The sequence below is a fragment of the Pimephales promelas genome, chromosome 2 (genome assembly GCF_988280905.1).
Source record: "Pimephales promelas chromosome 2, fPimPro1.hap1.1, whole genome shotgun sequence".
Classification (NCBI taxonomy): Eukaryota; Metazoa; Chordata; class Actinopteri; order Cypriniformes; family Leuciscidae; genus Pimephales; species Pimephales promelas.
The window spans coordinates 27,600,461-27,618,672 of NC_142770.1; the positions used below are offsets into that span (position 1 = coordinate 27,600,461).

The 18,212-nt window shown below is 48.2% G+C and overlaps 9 non-coding genes across 9 annotated transcripts; all 9 read left to right on the plus strand.

Annotated features, from left to right (window-relative positions):
• The first annotated feature begins 185 nt into the window (after positions 1–185).
• LOC120475335 (U1 spliceosomal RNA) lies at positions 186–350 on the plus strand. Its single transcript, XR_005621935.1, has one exon. It is a non-coding gene; the product is annotated as a U1 spliceosomal RNA (small nuclear RNA).
• Positions 351–6,489: 6,139 nt separating this feature from the next.
• Positions 6,490–6,678, plus strand: LOC120475331 (U2 spliceosomal RNA). Its single transcript, XR_016149473.1, has one exon. It is a non-coding gene; the product is annotated as a U2 spliceosomal RNA (small nuclear RNA).
• Positions 6,679–7,007: 329 nt separating this feature from the next.
• On the plus strand, positions 7,008–7,172 carry LOC120475298 (U1 spliceosomal RNA). The gene has a single exon (XR_005621913.2). It is a non-coding gene; the product is annotated as a U1 spliceosomal RNA (small nuclear RNA).
• A 1,113-nt stretch (positions 7,173–8,285) lies between these two features.
• LOC148996061 (U2 spliceosomal RNA) lies at positions 8,286–8,476 on the plus strand. Its single transcript, XR_016148269.1, has one exon. It is a non-coding gene; the product is annotated as a U2 spliceosomal RNA (small nuclear RNA).
• A 329-nt stretch (positions 8,477–8,805) lies between these two features.
• LOC148996062 (U1 spliceosomal RNA) lies at positions 8,806–8,970 on the plus strand. Its single transcript, XR_016147976.1, has one exon. It is a non-coding gene; the product is annotated as a U1 spliceosomal RNA (small nuclear RNA).
• A 6,139-nt stretch (positions 8,971–15,109) lies between these two features.
• On the plus strand, positions 15,110–15,298 carry LOC148996063 (U2 spliceosomal RNA). The gene has a single exon (XR_016149474.1). It is a non-coding gene; the product is annotated as a U2 spliceosomal RNA (small nuclear RNA).
• Positions 15,299–15,627: 329 nt separating this feature from the next.
• On the plus strand, positions 15,628–15,792 carry LOC148996064 (U1 spliceosomal RNA). Its single transcript, XR_016147989.1, has one exon. It is a non-coding gene; the product is annotated as a U1 spliceosomal RNA (small nuclear RNA).
• Positions 15,793–16,905: 1,113 nt separating this feature from the next.
• Positions 16,906–17,096, plus strand: LOC148996065 (U2 spliceosomal RNA). Its single transcript, XR_016148270.1, has one exon. It is a non-coding gene; the product is annotated as a U2 spliceosomal RNA (small nuclear RNA).
• A 329-nt stretch (positions 17,097–17,425) lies between these two features.
• LOC148996066 (U1 spliceosomal RNA) lies at positions 17,426–17,590 on the plus strand. The gene has a single exon (XR_016148006.1). It is a non-coding gene; the product is annotated as a U1 spliceosomal RNA (small nuclear RNA).
• Positions 17,591–18,212: the final 622 nt, after the last annotated feature.

An 18,212-nucleotide genomic window follows, 5' to 3' on the forward strand; every position in this document is an offset into this window, starting at 1 on the left:
GTTCCTCTGTCAGTTTAACATCTGATCCATCCACTATTCGGGGACGGCGCATTATGTACATTTATGGCTCATGGAGCCGGATGCGGAGCGTGCAAAAAAAAAAAAAGCCCCTTTTTTGACTGGCAAACCGCTGGTGAGGATTGGGGAGAGGGACAGGGTGCTTCTGACTGAAGGCCTGGGAATTCATACTTACCTGGCAGGGGAGACACCATGATCAGGAAGGTGGTTCACCCAGGGCGAGGCTCGGCCATTGCACTCTGGGTTGTGCTGACCCCTGCGAATTCCCCAAATGTGGGAATCTCGACTGCATAATTTATGGTAGTGGGGGACTGCGTTCGCGCTCTCCCCTGGACAACACTGGTTAAAAGGGCAGATTGTTAAAGCTCCACTTGAGGTTCTTTTTTTTTTTTTTTTTTTTTTCTCCACTTCTTCAATATCCAGAGGCAGTCCAGAGAGTTGAACTGCGGCGGTTGCTCGAGAGATACGAAACAGTCTAGGACCGGTCTGTGTGAGGAGGGTTTTCTTTTTTCTCCTCAATTCTTCAAATAGTCTCCAATATTTGACGGACGACTTAGTTCACAGCAGTTGTCCTGGAGGCAAAGTTGTTCGGAATGAGGAGTTCTATCATGTGGTATGAAAACATTGTGCGCGTGTGAAACGTCACGTGATATACAGCCACCCATGTTGTGTTTTTTTCTGTTTACAGCGCCACCAAGTGGCCAGTCGCCGCATTCCTCTTCACGTGACCACGGGCTGAGCCCGTACACAGGTGTACCGAGTTGGGTGCAATTGTCTCATTCCGTTGGAGAGTTATAGCCGTTTAAGTAAAGCCCGCCTCGCCCACCCCCAACGTTTTGGCGTACCGTCGCCAACGTGGATGGAAATTCCAACTGTTTCCCGATCCCTGTTGGCAGTCGGACTCCAGAGAATCTTTCTGCACCGGTTTGGGTCAGATCGGGCAAAAAACCTAGGACTAGTGTGCAAAAGTAGGTTTTTCAGAAAATCCAAAATACCCGAAAATCTCGCCAGCGCGACCACCCAATCCGAGGCATGCATCTTGTTCGGCTCGAGCCAAGGATTCCGGTGATGTAAGACACTTGGGTCTGCGACCGACGGTCGAGGAGTTACGAGCCATTTCGTACTTTTGATCGCTGCAGCGCCACCTTGGGGCCGATCGGGGCGAGCCTTGGTGAGGTTGTAGTACCGGGCCGGTCCTACCATCCCTCAGAGTTTCAAGTCTCTACCACGGACGCTTTGGTCCGCCCGCTCACTTTTAAGGCGGAATGTTGATGATCCAAAATCCCAGGTTGCACTCCAGAGTGTCGTGCTGTGCACTCTGTTGTGATCCATTTTCGGTGTCAACCAATCTGAGCTGAGCTTGTTTGCCGGCGACCTTAGACCCTCTCGCCGCGGCCCAGGTGGGCGTGGCCTTTGCCGGCTCCCCCGCCTCGGCGTCGCTGCGTCATCGCTTCTCGGCCTTTTGGCTAAGATCAAGTGATGTCAAGACCCGAAGAAAGAGAGCCGGCCATGATGGTGCGGTTAAGGAATACGGTGCGAGTGGAATTGAAGAAGGACGCGAAAGATGTGGTGAAACAACGCTTTGGAAGAGATTTTTTTGTGAAGGAAGTTTTGAAAGGACTTTTCAACATATCACCAGCCGAAGTGTTCTGCCTGCAGGATTTCATGGCTACTGGATTTATGGATTTAACTTTTTTTGCTTTGAAAGATTGTGTGAGTTTTTTTGAGGCTTGGAAGAAGAAAGAGGGACACCTTTTGATGGATGGCCTGCAGGTGTTGCCAATTTTTGCCCAAGATTTTATCCCATTGACTGTACACATCTATAACCCGTTTGTGGAGGATGGGGACGTCTTGGCGTTTATTGCAAGGTACTGTGAGACCGTGAGAGGAGGGGAGAGATTGAGGGACCGACATGGAATATGGAACGGAAAGAGGAGATATTTGGTGAAGTTAAGATTGGATCCTTCAACAGCCGGTAGTGTGGTGCATCCGCCTGGCAGTTTTTCGATCGGATCAAACAGAGGCTTCTTATATTATCCAGGACAGCCTGTATATTGTCGAAGGTGCGGTGAAAAGGGGCATATGAAAATGGAGTGCAAGGGAGAGAAATGCAGGTTCTGTGGGAGGGCTGACCATGAAGCAGCAGCATGTACGGCACCCAAACTTTGTAACCTGTGTGGGAGTGAAGAGCATTTATATCGAGGATGCCCTGCCAGGAAGAAGAGCTATGCCAGCCTTTTTAAGGAGGGGGAAGATTTGCAAGTGGACCTGGCTTCACTGCTCAGTAGACCATCCAGTTTTTCAGCGACACGGATGGATAGTGAGAAGGAAACAAAAAAGCGGGAGACCGAGGGAGGACTAGGGAGCCTTCAGGAAAAAAATTCGGTTGCTGTAGAAGTGGATCAGAGCTTGTTTTCAGGACCACCTAAAGGAAATGAACTGGCGCAAGTTGTGGAACAGTCCTGGCCGGAGATAGACATCACAGAAGTGTTTTCAGGGGCTGCTGCAGGGACCAGTAAGGGCGCTAGCCAGGACGAGTCGCGGTCGAGTGATCCCACCAGGTTTACTTGGTCACAGCTGGATGTATTGGACATCATAACAACTGAACAAAATGAGGTCAATGACAGCACGATGGGAACGATTGGGGGAAGAGGACGTCGGAGAGCGGTGGAAGAGAACGGAGGAAGAGAAGAAGGAAGGGAGCGGAAATGTTCTAAGCTGGAAAAGGTTTTTGGTTCTTTGGAAGATTTGGGTCTACCACAAGACTTTGAGAAAGGGGCGGGAGGGGGAAAAGACTGTAATGAAATGTATTATGAGAATGATGATGGAGGGCGGGGGGAAATGGAGTGGGGAGAGAATGAGGAGGGTAGAGAAGAACCCCAGGAGCAGCCGGAAGTAGTAAAGGGGAGTGATTGGGGGGAAGGGGAGGAAATGGTAGGGGGACAGCTTTTAGATACAGAATGGAAAGGCTAAAACGGTTTGGGATTGTGTGTTTTTTTTTGTTTGGTTTTTTTTTTTGTGATTTTTCTGCATGCCTGAGATTAGAGGCTTCAGGGTAACTACTCTCAATGTGAGAGGTTTAAAGATGGCAGATCGAAGGAGAGCTTTTTTTGAGTCTTTAAGGTCCTGTCGCTTTGATGTTATGTTTTTACAAGAATGTCATCTAGAGGGCGGCAGAGACGAAGCTATTTTTTCAGAAGAGTGGGAAAGGGGTCCTTCTGTTTGGGGTGCGGGGAATGTCAAGGCTGATGGGGTGGGAATACTTTTTAATTCTCAAGATTTTCACATTGAAGGGAGTGCAATGGTTGTTCCGGGGAGGGTGTTATACGTTGATGTAAGATGGAGAGGGGTGGGGGTTAGATTCATTAATGTTTATGCTCCTAGCAAAAGAGAAGATAGGAGGGGTTTCTTTAATTGTTTGAACGTTTTGTTTTTCACAAACCGAAAGGTTTTCCTTGGGGGGGACTTTAATGTGTCGCTGGATAGAGAATCCAAAGGGGAGTTAGCTAGTCTAATTAAAAGTTTTTCCTTTCGTGATTCTTTTAAGGTGGCAGGGGGAGCGTCAGATGGGTTTACATGGAGAAACAGTAGAGGGGAAGCTTCCCGCCTTGATTATGTATTTGTGTCTGCGGGAGTTGAGGTGGAACAATTTTTTATGTTACCAGTTTGGTTGTCTGACCATTGTATGGTAGGGGTAGAGGTGGAAGTCGGGGGGTTAGAGAGAGGAAGAGGGTCCTGGAGGCTGAATAGGTCATTTTTGCAGGACGAGAATTTCTGTCAAGTGTTCAGACATCTATATAGGGCGTGGCAGAGTTTGAAGGGGCTGTTTGCTTCGCGGGCCTTGTGGTGGGAGGGAGTTAAGGAGAGAATGGCAATTTTCTGTAGATGGTGGGGGAGGGCTAAAGCAGCGAAAAGGAGAGAGGTAATTAAGGGTTGGGATAGGGAAATGCAGGTTCTGTGGAATAATGAAGGTAGTGGGGCAGCAGGGGTAGGAGGCAGGTTTTACGAGATACAGGGAAAGGTAAAGGATTTTTATATGAAAGAAGCAGAGAAATTTATGGTAGAGATGGGTAGGAGGAGAAGGTGGTTGGAGGAAGGGCCATCAAAATTTTTGTTCGCTGGTGTAAAGAAACAACAACAGAAGAAATGTATGGAGACTTTGAGGGCAGAGAATGGGTATGCAAAGTCGACGGATGAGATGTTGAGTGTGGTGGAGGGTTTCTATAAACAGCTTTTTAGTTCTAGAGGTTCCTTAGGTTCTTTGGCAGAGGATTTTTTAAAATGCTTAGGGAAATCTTTAGAGAGTGAGGAAGCTGATGGGTTGGAAGTGGAAGTGTCTTGGCAAGAAGCAGGAAAGGCGATGGTAACTCTTAAGAAAGGGACGGCTCCAGGGTGTGATGGGTTGCCAATTGAGTTGTATTGCTCTTTTTGGCAGCAAATTGGGAGGGATCTGGTGGAAGTGTATAATGAGAGCCTGTCGTCTGGAATGCTTCCCGAGTCAATGAGGACAGGGCATGTCTCCCTTCTGTACAAGAAGGGAGACAAGGAAGATTTGGCAAATTGGAGACCCATCACTTTACTCAATACAGACTACAAGATCTTGGCTAAAGTGATAGCGGTGAGAATGAGGTCGGTGGTAGGGAAGGTAGTGCATCCAGACCAAACCTGCGGGGTGCCTGGGCGGACTAGTAGTTTGAATCTGACACTGATAAGGGATGCGGTAGGGTGGGCGGAGCAGAGGAATCTTCCGCTAGCCATCTTAAGCCTCGATCAAGAAAAGGCTTTTGATAGAGTCAGCCTTTCTTTTTTGTTCAAAGTTCTGGAGAGGGTAGGATTTGGGGAAGGGATTAGAGCATGGGTGCGTTTATTGTATGAGGGGGCAGAGAGTAGGGTGAGAGTGAATGGCTTTTTGACGAGGTCAGTAAAACAGTTGGGAGGGGTGAGACAAGGCTGTCCCTTGTCCCCCCTCTTGTATATTCTGTTCATAGAGCCTTTGGCGGCCCGTTTAAGAACTTGGCAGAGATTCAGTGGATTGCATATGCCAGGCGCGGGAGGTAGGTGCGCAAAAGTGTCGGTGTATGCAGATGACATGACACTGTTTTTGACAAGTGAGAGGGATTTTGTAGAATCAAACAAGATCTTTAGGGACTTTGGGGAGGCTACAGGGGCTAAAGTGAATATGTCAAAATCGTCAGTGATGTTTGTCGGGAAGTGGGCTGGGAAGGGAACAGGTACTGGGGGTTATAGTTTATGTGAAAATGGCCTAAAAATTTTGGGGGTACGGTTTTTCAGGCAGAATGGTGCTAAAGAGAACTGGAGGGCTTTGGTTGAGAAAATTCGCTCTAAAGTAGGGTTTTGGAGAACAAGAGAACTTTCTCTATCAGGGAGGGCTTTGGTGATAAAAGCGGATTTGCTCCCTACAGTTAATTTTTTAGCTTATGTTTTCCCTATTCCTTATAATGAGGGCCGTGAGTTGGAAAGTCTGGTGTTTTCCTTTTTGTGGAAGGGAGGGTGTGAGATGGTATCAAGAGCTCAGGTGGGACACGATGTTAAGCAGGGTGGGAGAGGGGTGCCGTTTTTTAGTTTGTGGGTTGCAGCTATTTTTGCTGCGTTTACGGCACGCCTAATTGTACGGGAGAGGGTTCACAAAGCTTATGTTTTTGCAAGGTTCTGGGCAGCCTTCTTACTGAGACCGATGATTACGTGGGACAAGCTGGTTCCATGGTCGATGGAGAGGACGGCGGAATACCAATGGCTGGCTAAATTTTTGCACAAACATTCTTGGGGCTTGGAACAGGGAATAGTTTTGAACCATAAAGAATTGTATAGAGGCTTAAGGGAAAGGGAGAGGGTGGAAGAGGGGTTAGTCAGACTTCTGCCGGTCAAGGTGAATTGGAAGATGCTACAGCCGTCATATATAGATGGGGCGGGCAGGGACCTTCATTGGATGGGGGCCCTGGGACGCTTGCCTGTAAGAGAGAGGCTGTACCGTCATGGGCAAGGAAGGTCACCTTTATGCCCAAATGAGTGTGGAAAGGAAGAGACAATTGAACATGTTTTTTGGTCATGTCAAATTGCGTCAGCCTTTTGGAAAGAGGTGAATCAATGGTGGGTGGGATGGAGGGGCCCTATATTGACCAGAAACCTGGTAATTTATGGGGAAGGTTTGGAGAGGCAGAGGGATGATGTGAGGAAAGGAGTATGGATAATTGTTACCGAAGGGAAGAGATTCTTGTGGAATCATAGAACCTCAATGTTGAGAGTCAAAAAACCAAGGATGGATTCAAAATTAATTGTATGTTGTGTATTAACGAGAGTACAAGTATATGTAGGTGAAGGGAAAATTAAAAAAGAAATAGAAAGATACCTGAGTAGGAAAGGGAGATAGGATTTAAAAATTGGCTCTATGTGTAAAATGATGGCGCATTGAAAAACTGTGATGTAAAATTATGTAATGTATGTATGTAAAGGATGGATTAAATAAAAAAAAAAAAAAAAAAAAAAAAATCTGTTCTTATCAGTTTAATATCTGATACGTGCCCTACCCGGGCACCACATATTAAATTGATTTTTGGTCCTGGGAGATGGAATAGGGGCTTGCTCCGTCCACTCCACGCATCGACCCGGTATTGCAGTACTTCTGGGAACGGTGCACCCTCCTAAAGTGTTCAATGAAAGAGTTGTAGTGGTCTTGTGTGGCAGAAGGTGATAATGGAGCTAGTGTGAGTGGGTGTTGTAGGTGATCATGTGCTATACTAGCCTGGGTAGAATTGTGGTGTAAAAACAAGACAAAAATGAACCCCTGTTCCTCTGTCAGTTTAACATCTGATCCATCCACTATTCGGGGACGGCGCATTATGTACATTTATGGCTCATGGAGCCGGATGCGGAGCGTGCAAAAAAAAAAAAAGCCCCTTTTTTGACTGGCAAACCGCTGGTGAGGATTGGGGAGAGGGACAGGGTGCTTCTGACTGAAGGCCTGGGAATTCATACTTACCTGGCAGGGGAGACACCATGATCAGGAAGGTGGTTCACCCAGGGCGAGGCTCGGCCATTGCACTCTGGGTTGTGCTGACCCCTGCGAATTCCCCAAATGTGGGAATCTCGACTGCATAATTTATGGTAGTGGGGGACTGCGTTCGCGCTCTCCCCTGGACAACACTGGTTAAAAGGGCAGATTGTTAAAGCTCCACTTGAGGTTCTTTTTTTTTTTTTTTTTTTTTCTCCACTTCTTCAATATCCAGAGGCAGTCCAGAGAGTTGAACTGCGGCGGTTGCTCGAGAGATACGAAACAGTCTAGGACCGGTCTGTGTGAGGAGGGTTTTCTTTTTTCTCCTCAATTCTTCAAATAGTCTCCAATATTTGACGGACGACTTAGTTCACAGCAGTTGTCCTGGAGGCAAAGTTGTTCGGAATGAGGAGTTCTATCATGTGGTATGAAAACATTGTGCGCGTGTGAAACGTCACGTGATATACAGCCACCCATGTTGTGTTTTTTTCTGTTTACAGCGCCACCAAGTGGCCAGTCGCCGCATTCCTCTTCACGTGACCACGGGCTGAGCCCGTACACAGGTGTACCGAGTTGGGTGCAATTGTCTCATTCCGTTGGAGAGTTATAGCCGTTTAAGTAAAGCCCGCCTCGCCCACCCCCAACGTTTTGGCGTACCGTCGCCAACGTGGATGGAAATTCCAACTGTTTCCCGATCCCTGTTGGCAGTCGGACTCCAGAGAATCTTTCTGCACCGGTTTGGGTCAGATCGGGCAAAAAACCTAGGACTAGTGTGCAAAAGTAGGTTTTTCAGAAAATCCAAAATACCCGAAAATCTCGCCAGCGCGACCACCCAATCCGAGGCATGCATCTTGTTCGGCTCGAGCCAAGGATTCCGGTGATGTAAGACACTTGGGTCTGCGACCGACGGTCGAGGAGTTACGAGCCATTTCGTACTTTTGATCGCTGCAGCGCCACCTTGGGGCCGATCGGGGCGAGCCTTGGTGAGGTTGTAGTACCGGGCCGGTCCTACCATCCCTCAGAGTTTCAAGTCTCTACCACGGACGCTTTGGTCCGCCCGCTCACTTTTAAGGCGGAATGTTGATGATCCAAAATCCCAGGTTGCACTCCAGAGTGTCGTGCTGTGCACTCTGTTGTGATCCATTTTCGGTGTCAACCAATCTGAGCTGAGCTTGTTTGCCGGCGACCTTAGACCCTCTCGCCGCGGCCCAGGTGGGCGTGGCCTTTGCCGGCTCCCCCGCCTCGGCGTCGCTGCGTCATCGCTTCTCGGCCTTTTGGCTAAGATCAAGTGTAGTATCTGTTCTTATCAGTTTAATATCTGATACGTGCCCTACCCGGGCACCACATATTAAATTGATTTTTGGTCCTGGGAGATGGAATAGGGGCTTGCTCCGTCCACTCCACGCATCGACCCGGTATTGCAGTACTTCTGGGAACGGTGCACCCTCCTAAAGTGTTCAATGAAAGAGTTGTAGTGGTCTTGTGTGGCAGAAGGTGATAATGGAGCTAGTGTGAGTGGGTGTTGTAGGTGATCATGTGCTATACTAGCCTGGGTAGAATTGTGGTGTAAAAACAAGACAAAAATGAACCCCTGTTCCTCTGTCAGTTTAACATCTGATCCATCCACTATTCGGGGACGGCGCATTATGTACATTTATGGCTCATGGAGCCGGATGCGGAGCGTGCAAAAAAAAAAAAAGCCCCTTTTTTGACTGGCAAACCGCTGGTGAGGATTGGGGAGAGGGACAGGGTGCTTCTGACTGAAGGCCTGGGAATTCATACTTACCTGGCAGGGGAGACACCATGATCAGGAAGGTGGTTCACCCAGGGCGAGGCTCGGCCATTGCACTCTGGGTTGTGCTGACCCCTGCGAATTCCCCAAATGTGGGAATCTCGACTGCATAATTTATGGTAGTGGGGGACTGCGTTCGCGCTCTCCCCTGGACAACACTGGTTAAAAGGGCAGATTGTTAAAGCTCCACTTGAGGTTCTTTTTTTTTTTTTTTTTTTTTTCTCCACTTCTTCAATATCCAGAGGCAGTCCAGAGAGTTGAACTGCGGCGGTTGCTCGAGAGATACGAAACAGTCTAGGACCGGTCTGTGTGAGGAGGGTTTTCTTTTTTCTCCTCAATTCTTCAAATAGTCTCCAATATTTGACGGACGACTTAGTTCACAGCAGTTGTCCTGGAGGCAAAGTTGTTCGGAATGAGGAGTTCTATCATGTGGTATGAAAACATTGTGCGCGTGTGAAACGTCACGTGATATACAGCCACCCATGTTGTGTTTTTTTCTGTTTACAGCGCCACCAAGTGGCCAGTCGCCGCATTCCTCTTCACGTGACCACGGGCTGAGCCCGTACACAGGTGTACCGAGTTGGGTGCAATTGTCTCATTCCGTTGGAGAGTTATAGCCGTTTAAGTAAAGCCCGCCTCGCCCACCCCCAACGTTTTGGCGTACCGTCGCCAACGTGGATGGAAATTCCAACTGTTTCCCGATCCCTGTTGGCAGTCGGACTCCAGAGAATCTTTCTGCACCGGTTTGGGTCAGATCGGGCAAAAAACCTAGGACTAGTGTGCAAAAGTAGGTTTTTCAGAAAATCCAAAATACCCGAAAATCTCGCCAGCGCGACCACCCAATCCGAGGCATGCATCTTGTTCGGCTCGAGCCAAGGATTCCGGTGATGTAAGACACTTGGGTCTGCGACCGACGGTCGAGGAGTTACGAGCCATTTCGTACTTTTGATCGCTGCAGCGCCACCTTGGGGCCGATCGGGGCGAGCCTTGGTGAGGTTGTAGTACCGGGCCGGTCCTACCATCCCTCAGAGTTTCAAGTCTCTACCACGGACGCTTTGGTCCGCCCGCTCACTTTTAAGGCGGAATGTTGATGATCCAAAATCCCAGGTTGCACTCCAGAGTGTCGTGCTGTGCACTCTGTTGTGATCCATTTTCGGTGTCAACCAATCTGAGCTGAGCTTGTTTGCCGGCGACCTTAGACCCTCTCGCCGCGGCCCAGGTGGGCGTGGCCTTTGCCGGCTCCCCCGCCTCGGCGTCGCTGCGTCATCGCTTCTCGGCCTTTTGGCTAAGATCAAGTGATGTCAAGACCCGAAGAAAGAGAGCCGGCCATGATGGTGCGGTTAAGGAATACGGTGCGAGTGGAATTGAAGAAGGACGCGAAAGATGTGGTGAAACAACGCTTTGGAAGAGATTTTTTTGTGAAGGAAGTTTTGAAAGGACTTTTCAACATATCACCAGCCGAAGTGTTCTGCCTGCAGGATTTCATGGCTACTGGATTTATGGATTTAACTTTTTTTGCTTTGAAAGATTGTGTGAGTTTTTTTGAGGCTTGGAAGAAGAAAGAGGGACACCTTTTGATGGATGGCCTGCAGGTGTTGCCAATTTTTGCCCAAGATTTTATCCCATTGACTGTACACATCTATAACCCGTTTGTGGAGGATGGGGACGTCTTGGCGTTTATTGCAAGGTACTGTGAGACCGTGAGAGGAGGGGAGAGATTGAGGGACCGACATGGAATATGGAACGGAAAGAGGAGATATTTGGTGAAGTTAAGATTGGATCCTTCAACAGCCGGTAGTGTGGTGCATCCGCCTGGCAGTTTTTCGATCGGATCAAACAGAGGCTTCTTATATTATCCAGGACAGCCTGTATATTGTCGAAGGTGCGGTGAAAAGGGGCATATGAAAATGGAGTGCAAGGGAGAGAAATGCAGGTTCTGTGGGAGGGCTGACCATGAAGCAGCAGCATGTACGGCACCCAAACTTTGTAACCTGTGTGGGAGTGAAGAGCATTTATATCGAGGATGCCCTGCCAGGAAGAAGAGCTATGCCAGCCTTTTTAAGGAGGGGGAAGATTTGCAAGTGGACCTGGCTTCACTGCTCAGTAGACCATCCAGTTTTTCAGCGACACGGATGGATAGTGAGAAGGAAACAAAAAAGCGGGAGACCGAGGGAGGACTAGGGAGCCTTCAGGAAAAAAATTCGGTTGCTGTAGAAGTGGATCAGAGCTTGTTTTCAGGACCACCTAAAGGAAATGAACTGGCGCAAGTTGTGGAACAGTCCTGGCCGGAGATAGACATCACAGAAGTGTTTTCAGGGGCTGCTGCAGGGACCAGTAAGGGCGCTAGCCAGGACGAGTCGCGGTCGAGTGATCCCACCAGGTTTACTTGGTCACAGCTGGATGTATTGGACATCATAACAACTGAACAAAATGAGGTCAATGACAGCACGATGGGAACGATTGGGGGAAGAGGACGTCGGAGAGCGGTGGAAGAGAACGGAGGAAGAGAAGAAGGAAGGGAGCGGAAATGTTCTAAGCTGGAAAAGGTTTTTGGTTCTTTGGAAGATTTGGGTCTACCACAAGACTTTGAGAAAGGGGCGGGAGGGGGAAAAGACTGTAATGAAATGTATTATGAGAATGATGATGGAGGGCGGGGGGAAATGGAGTGGGGAGAGAATGAGGAGGGTAGAGAAGAACCCCAGGAGCAGCCGGAAGTAGTAAAGGGGAGTGATTGGGGGGAAGGGGAGGAAATGGTAGGGGGACAGCTTTTAGATACAGAATGGAAAGGCTAAAACGGTTTGGGATTGTGTGTTTTTTTTTGTTTGGTTTTTTTTTTTGTGATTTTTCTGCATGCCTGAGATTAGAGGCTTCAGGGTAACTACTCTCAATGTGAGAGGTTTAAAGATGGCAGATCGAAGGAGAGCTTTTTTTGAGTCTTTAAGGTCCTGTCGCTTTGATGTTATGTTTTTACAAGAATGTCATCTAGAGGGCGGCAGAGACGAAGCTATTTTTTCAGAAGAGTGGGAAAGGGGTCCTTCTGTTTGGGGTGCGGGGAATGTCAAGGCTGATGGGGTGGGAATACTTTTTAATTCTCAAGATTTTCACATTGAAGGGAGTGCAATGGTTGTTCCGGGGAGGGTGTTATACGTTGATGTAAGATGGAGAGGGGTGGGGGTTAGATTCATTAATGTTTATGCTCCTAGCAAAAGAGAAGATAGGAGGGGTTTCTTTAATTGTTTGAACGTTTTGTTTTTCACAAACCGAAAGGTTTTCCTTGGGGGGGACTTTAATGTGTCGCTGGATAGAGAATCCAAAGGGGAGTTAGCTAGTCTAATTAAAAGTTTTTCCTTTCGTGATTCTTTTAAGGTGGCAGGGGGAGCGTCAGATGGGTTTACATGGAGAAACAGTAGAGGGGAAGCTTCCCGCCTTGATTATGTATTTGTGTCTGCGGGAGTTGAGGTGGAACAATTTTTTATGTTACCAGTTTGGTTGTCTGACCATTGTATGGTAGGGGTAGAGGTGGAAGTCGGGGGGTTAGAGAGAGGAAGAGGGTCCTGGAGGCTGAATAGGTCATTTTTGCAGGACGAGAATTTCTGTCAAGTGTTCAGACATCTATATAGGGCGTGGCAGAGTTTGAAGGGGCTGTTTGCTTCGCGGGCCTTGTGGTGGGAGGGAGTTAAGGAGAGAATGGCAATTTTCTGTAGATGGTGGGGGAGGGCTAAAGCAGCGAAAAGGAGAGAGGTAATTAAGGGTTGGGATAGGGAAATGCAGGTTCTGTGGAATAATGAAGGTAGTGGGGCAGCAGGGGTAGGAGGCAGGTTTTACGAGATACAGGGAAAGGTAAAGGATTTTTATATGAAAGAAGCAGAGAAATTTATGGTAGAGATGGGTAGGAGGAGAAGGTGGTTGGAGGAAGGGCCATCAAAATTTTTGTTCGCTGGTGTAAAGAAACAACAACAGAAGAAATGTATGGAGACTTTGAGGGCAGAGAATGGGTATGCAAAGTCGACGGATGAGATGTTGAGTGTGGTGGAGGGTTTCTATAAACAGCTTTTTAGTTCTAGAGGTTCCTTAGGTTCTTTGGCAGAGGATTTTTTAAAATGCTTAGGGAAATCTTTAGAGAGTGAGGAAGCTGATGGGTTGGAAGTGGAAGTGTCTTGGCAAGAAGCAGGAAAGGCGATGGTAACTCTTAAGAAAGGGACGGCTCCAGGGTGTGATGGGTTGCCAATTGAGTTGTATTGCTCTTTTTGGCAGCAAATTGGGAGGGATCTGGTGGAAGTGTATAATGAGAGCCTGTCGTCTGGAATGCTTCCCGAGTCAATGAGGACAGGGCATGTCTCCCTTCTGTACAAGAAGGGAGACAAGGAAGATTTGGCAAATTGGAGACCCATCACTTTACTCAATACAGACTACAAGATCTTGGCTAAAGTGATAGCGGTGAGAATGAGGTCGGTGGTAGGGAAGGTAGTGCATCCAGACCAAACCTGCGGGGTGCCTGGGCGGACTAGTAGTTTGAATCTGACACTGATAAGGGATGCGGTAGGGTGGGCGGAGCAGAGGAATCTTCCGCTAGCCATCTTAAGCCTCGATCAAGAAAAGGCTTTTGATAGAGTCAGCCTTTCTTTTTTGTTCAAAGTTCTGGAGAGGGTAGGATTTGGGGAAGGGATTAGAGCATGGGTGCGTTTATTGTATGAGGGGGCAGAGAGTAGGGTGAGAGTGAATGGCTTTTTGACGAGGTCAGTAAAACAGTTGGGAGGGGTGAGACAAGGCTGTCCCTTGTCCCCCCTCTTGTATATTCTGTTCATAGAGCCTTTGGCGGCCCGTTTAAGAACTTGGCAGAGATTCAGTGGATTGCATATGCCAGGCGCGGGAGGTAGGTGCGCAAAAGTGTCGGTGTATGCAGATGACATGACACTGTTTTTGACAAGTGAGAGGGATTTTGTAGAATCAAACAAGATCTTTAGGGACTTTGGGGAGGCTACAGGGGCTAAAGTGAATATGTCAAAATCGTCAGTGATGTTTGTCGGGAAGTGGGCTGGGAAGGGAACAGGTACTGGGGGTTATAGTTTATGTGAAAATGGCCTAAAAATTTTGGGGGTACGGTTTTTCAGGCAGAATGGTGCTAAAGAGAACTGGAGGGCTTTGGTTGAGAAAATTCGCTCTAAAGTAGGGTTTTGGAGAACAAGAGAACTTTCTCTATCAGGGAGGGCTTTGGTGATAAAAGCGGATTTGCTCCCTACAGTTAATTTTTTAGCTTATGTTTTCCCTATTCCTTATAATGAGGGCCGTGAGTTGGAAAGTCTGGTGTTTTCCTTTTTGTGGAAGGGAGGGTGTGAGATGGTATCAAGAGCTCAGGTGGGACACGATGTTAAGCAGGGTGGGAGAGGGGTGCCGTTTTTTAGTTTGTGGGTTGCAGCTATTTTTGCTGCGTTTACGGCACGCCTAATTGTACGGGAGAGGGTTCACAAAGCTTATGTTTTTGCAAGGTTCTGGGCAGCCTTCTTACTGAGACCGATGATTACGTGGGACAAGCTGGTTCCATGGTCGATGGAGAGGACGGCGGAATACCAATGGCTGGCTAAATTTTTGCACAAACATTCTTGGGGCTTGGAACAGGGAATAGTTTTGAACCATAAAGAATTGTATAGAGGCTTAAGGGAAAGGGAGAGGGTGGAAGAGGGGTTAGTCAGACTTCTGCCGGTCAAGGTGAATTGGAAGATGCTACAGCCGTCATATATAGATGGGGCGGGCAGGGACCTTCATTGGATGGGGGCCCTGGGACGCTTGCCTGTAAGAGAGAGGCTGTACCGTCATGGGCAAGGAAGGTCACCTTTATGCCCAAATGAGTGTGGAAAGGAAGAGACAATTGAACATGTTTTTTGGTCATGTCAAATTGCGTCAGCCTTTTGGAAAGAGGTGAATCAATGGTGGGTGGGATGGAGGGGCCCTATATTGACCAGAAACCTGGTAATTTATGGGGAAGGTTTGGAGAGGCAGAGGGATGATGTGAGGAAAGGAGTATGGATAATTGTTACCGAAGGGAAGAGATTCTTGTGGAATCATAGAACCTCAATGTTGAGAGTCAAAAAACCAAGGATGGATTCAAAATTAATTGTATGTTGTGTATTAACGAGAGTACAAGTATATGTAGGTGAAGGGAAAATTAAAAAAGAAATAGAAAGATACCTGAGTAGGAAAGGGAGATAGGATTTAAAAATTGGCTCTATGTGTAAAATGATGGCGCATTGAAAAACTGTGATGTAAAATTATGTAATGTATGTATGTAAAGGATGGATTAAATAAAAAAAAAAAAAAAAAAAAAAAAATCTGTTCTTATCAGTTTAATATCTGATACGTGCCCTACCCGGGCACCACATATTAAATTGATTTTTGGTCCTGGGAGATGGAATAGGGGCTTGCTCCGTCCACTCCACGCATCGACCCGGTATTGCAGTACTTCTGGGAACGGTGCACCCTCCTAAAGTGTTCAATGAAAGAGTTGTAGTGGTCTTGTGTGGCAGAAGGTGATAATGGAGCTAGTGTGAGTGGGTGTTGTAGGTGATCATGTGCTATACTAGCCTGGGTAGAATTGTGGTGTAAAAACAAGACAAAAATGAACCCCTGTTCCTCTGTCAGTTTAACATCTGATCCATCCACTATTCGGGGACGGCGCATTATGTACATTTATGGCTCATGGAGCCGGATGCGGAGCGTGCAAAAAAAAAAAAAGCCCCTTTTTTGACTGGCAAACCGCTGGTGAGGATTGGGGAGAGGGACAGGGTGCTTCTGACTGAAGGCCTGGGAATTCATACTTACCTGGCAGGGGAGACACCATGATCAGGAAGGTGGTTCACCCAGGGCGAGGCTCGGCCATTGCACTCTGGGTTGTGCTGACCCCTGCGAATTCCCCAAATGTGGGAATCTCGACTGCATAATTTATGGTAGTGGGGGACTGCGTTCGCGCTCTCCCCTGGACAACACTGGTTAAAAGGGCAGATTGTTAAAGCTCCACTTGAGGTTCTTTTTTTTTTTTTTTTTTTTTCTCCACTTCTTCAATATCCAGAGGCAGTCCAGAGAGTTGAACTGCGGCGGTTGCTCGAGAGATACGAAACAGTCTAGGACCGGTCTGTGTGAGGAGGGTTTTCTTTTTTCTCCTCAATTCTTCAAATAGTCTCCAATATTTGACGGACGACTTAGTTCACAGCAGTTGTCCTGGAGGCAAAGTTGTTCGGAATGAGGAGTTCTATCATGTGGTATGAAAACATTGTGCGCGTGTGAAACGTCACGTGATATACAGCCACCCATGTTGTGTTTTTTTCTGTTTACAGCGCCACCAAGTGGCCAGTCGCCGCATTCCTCTTCACGTGACCACGGGCTGAGCCCGTACACAGGTGTACCGAGTTGGGTGCAATTGTCTCATTCCGTTGGAGAGTTATAGCCGTTTAAGTAAAGCCCGCCTCGCCCACCCCCAACGTTTTGGCGTACCGTCGCCAACGTGGATGGAAATTCCAACTGTTTCCCGATCCCTGTTGGCAGTCGGACTCCAGAGAATCTTTCTGCACCGGTTTGGGTCAGATCGGGCAAAAAACCTAGGACTAGTGTGCAAAAGTAGGTTTTTCAGAAAATCCAAAATACCCGAAAATCTCGCCAGCGCGACCACCCAATCCGAGGCATGCATCTTGTTCGGCTCGAGCCAAGGATTCCGGTGATGTAAGACACTTGGGTCTGCGACCGACGGTCGAGGAGTTACGAGCCATTTCGTACTTTTGATCGCTGCAGCGCCACCTTGGGGCCGATCGGGGCGAGCCTTGGTGAGGTTGTAGTACCGGGCCGGTCCTACCATCCCTCAGAGTTTCAAGTCTCTACCACGGACGCTTTGGTCCGCCCGCTCACTTTTAAGGCGGAATGTTGATGATCCAAAATCCCAGGTTGCACTCCAGAGTGTCGTGCTGTGCACTCTGTTGTGATCCATTTTCGGTGTCAACCAATCTGAGCTGAGCTTGTTTGCCGGCGACCTTAGACCCTCTCGCCGCGGCCCAGGTGGGCGTGGCCTTTGCCGGCTCCCCCGCCTCGGCGTCGCTGCGTCATCGCTTCTCGGCCTTTTGGCTAAGATCAAGTGTAGTATCTGTTCTTATCAGTTTAATATCTGATACGTGCCCTACCCGGGCACCACATATTAAATTGATTTTTGGTCCTGGGAGATGGAATAGGGGCTTGCTCCGTCCACTCCACGCATCGACCCGGTATTGCAGTACTTCTGGGAACGGTGCACCCTCCTAAAGTGTTCAATGAAAGAGTTGTAGTGGTCTTGTGTGGCAGAAGGTGATAATGGAGCTAGTGTGAGTGGGTGTTGTAGGTGATCATGTGCTATACTAGCCTGGGTAGAATTGTGGTGTAAAAACAAGACAAAAATGAACCCCTGTTCCTCTGTCAGTTTAACATCTGATCCATCCACTATTCGGGGACGGCGCATTATGTACATTTATGGCTCATGGAGCCGGATGCGGAGCGTGCAAAAAAAAAAAAAGCCCCTTTTTTGACTGGCAAACCGCTGGTGAGGATTGGGGAGAGGGACAGGGTGCTTCTGACTGAAGGCCTGGGAATTCATACTTACCTGGCAGGGGAGACACCATGATCAGGAAGGTGGTTCACCCAGGGCGAGGCTCGGCCATTGCACTCTGGGTTGTGCTGACCCCTGCGAATTCCCCAAATGTGGGAATCTCGACTGCATAATTTATGGTAGTGGGGGACTGCGTTCGCGCTCTCCCCTGGACAACACTGGTTAAAAGGGCAGATTGTTAAAGCTCCACTTGAGGTTCTTTTTTTTTTTTTTTTTTTTTTCTCCACTTCTTCAATATCCAGAGGCAGTCCAGAGAGTTGAACTGCGGCGGTTGCTCGAGAGATACGAAACAGTCTAGGACCGGTCTGTGTGAGGAGGGTTTTCTTTTTTCTCCTCAATTCTTCAAATAGTCTCCAATATTTGACGGACGACTTAGTTCACAGCAGTTGTCCTGGAGGCAAAGTTGTTCGGAATGAGGAGTTCTATCATGTGGTATGAAAACATTGTGCGCGTGTGAAACGTCACGTGATATACAGCCACCCATGTTGTGTTTTTTTCTGTTTACAGCGCCACCAAGTGGCCAGTCGCCGCATTCCTCTTCACGTGACCACGGGCTGAGCCCGTACACAGGTGTACCGAGTTGGGTGCAATTGTCTCATTCCGTTGGAGAGTTATAGCCGTTTAAGTAAAGCCCGCCTCGCCCACCCCCAACGTTTTGGCGTACCGTCGCCAACGTGGATGGAAATTCCAACTGTTTCCCGATCCCTGTTGGCAGTCGGACTCCAGAGAATCTTTCTGCACCGGTTTGGGTCAGATCGGGCAAAAAACCTAGG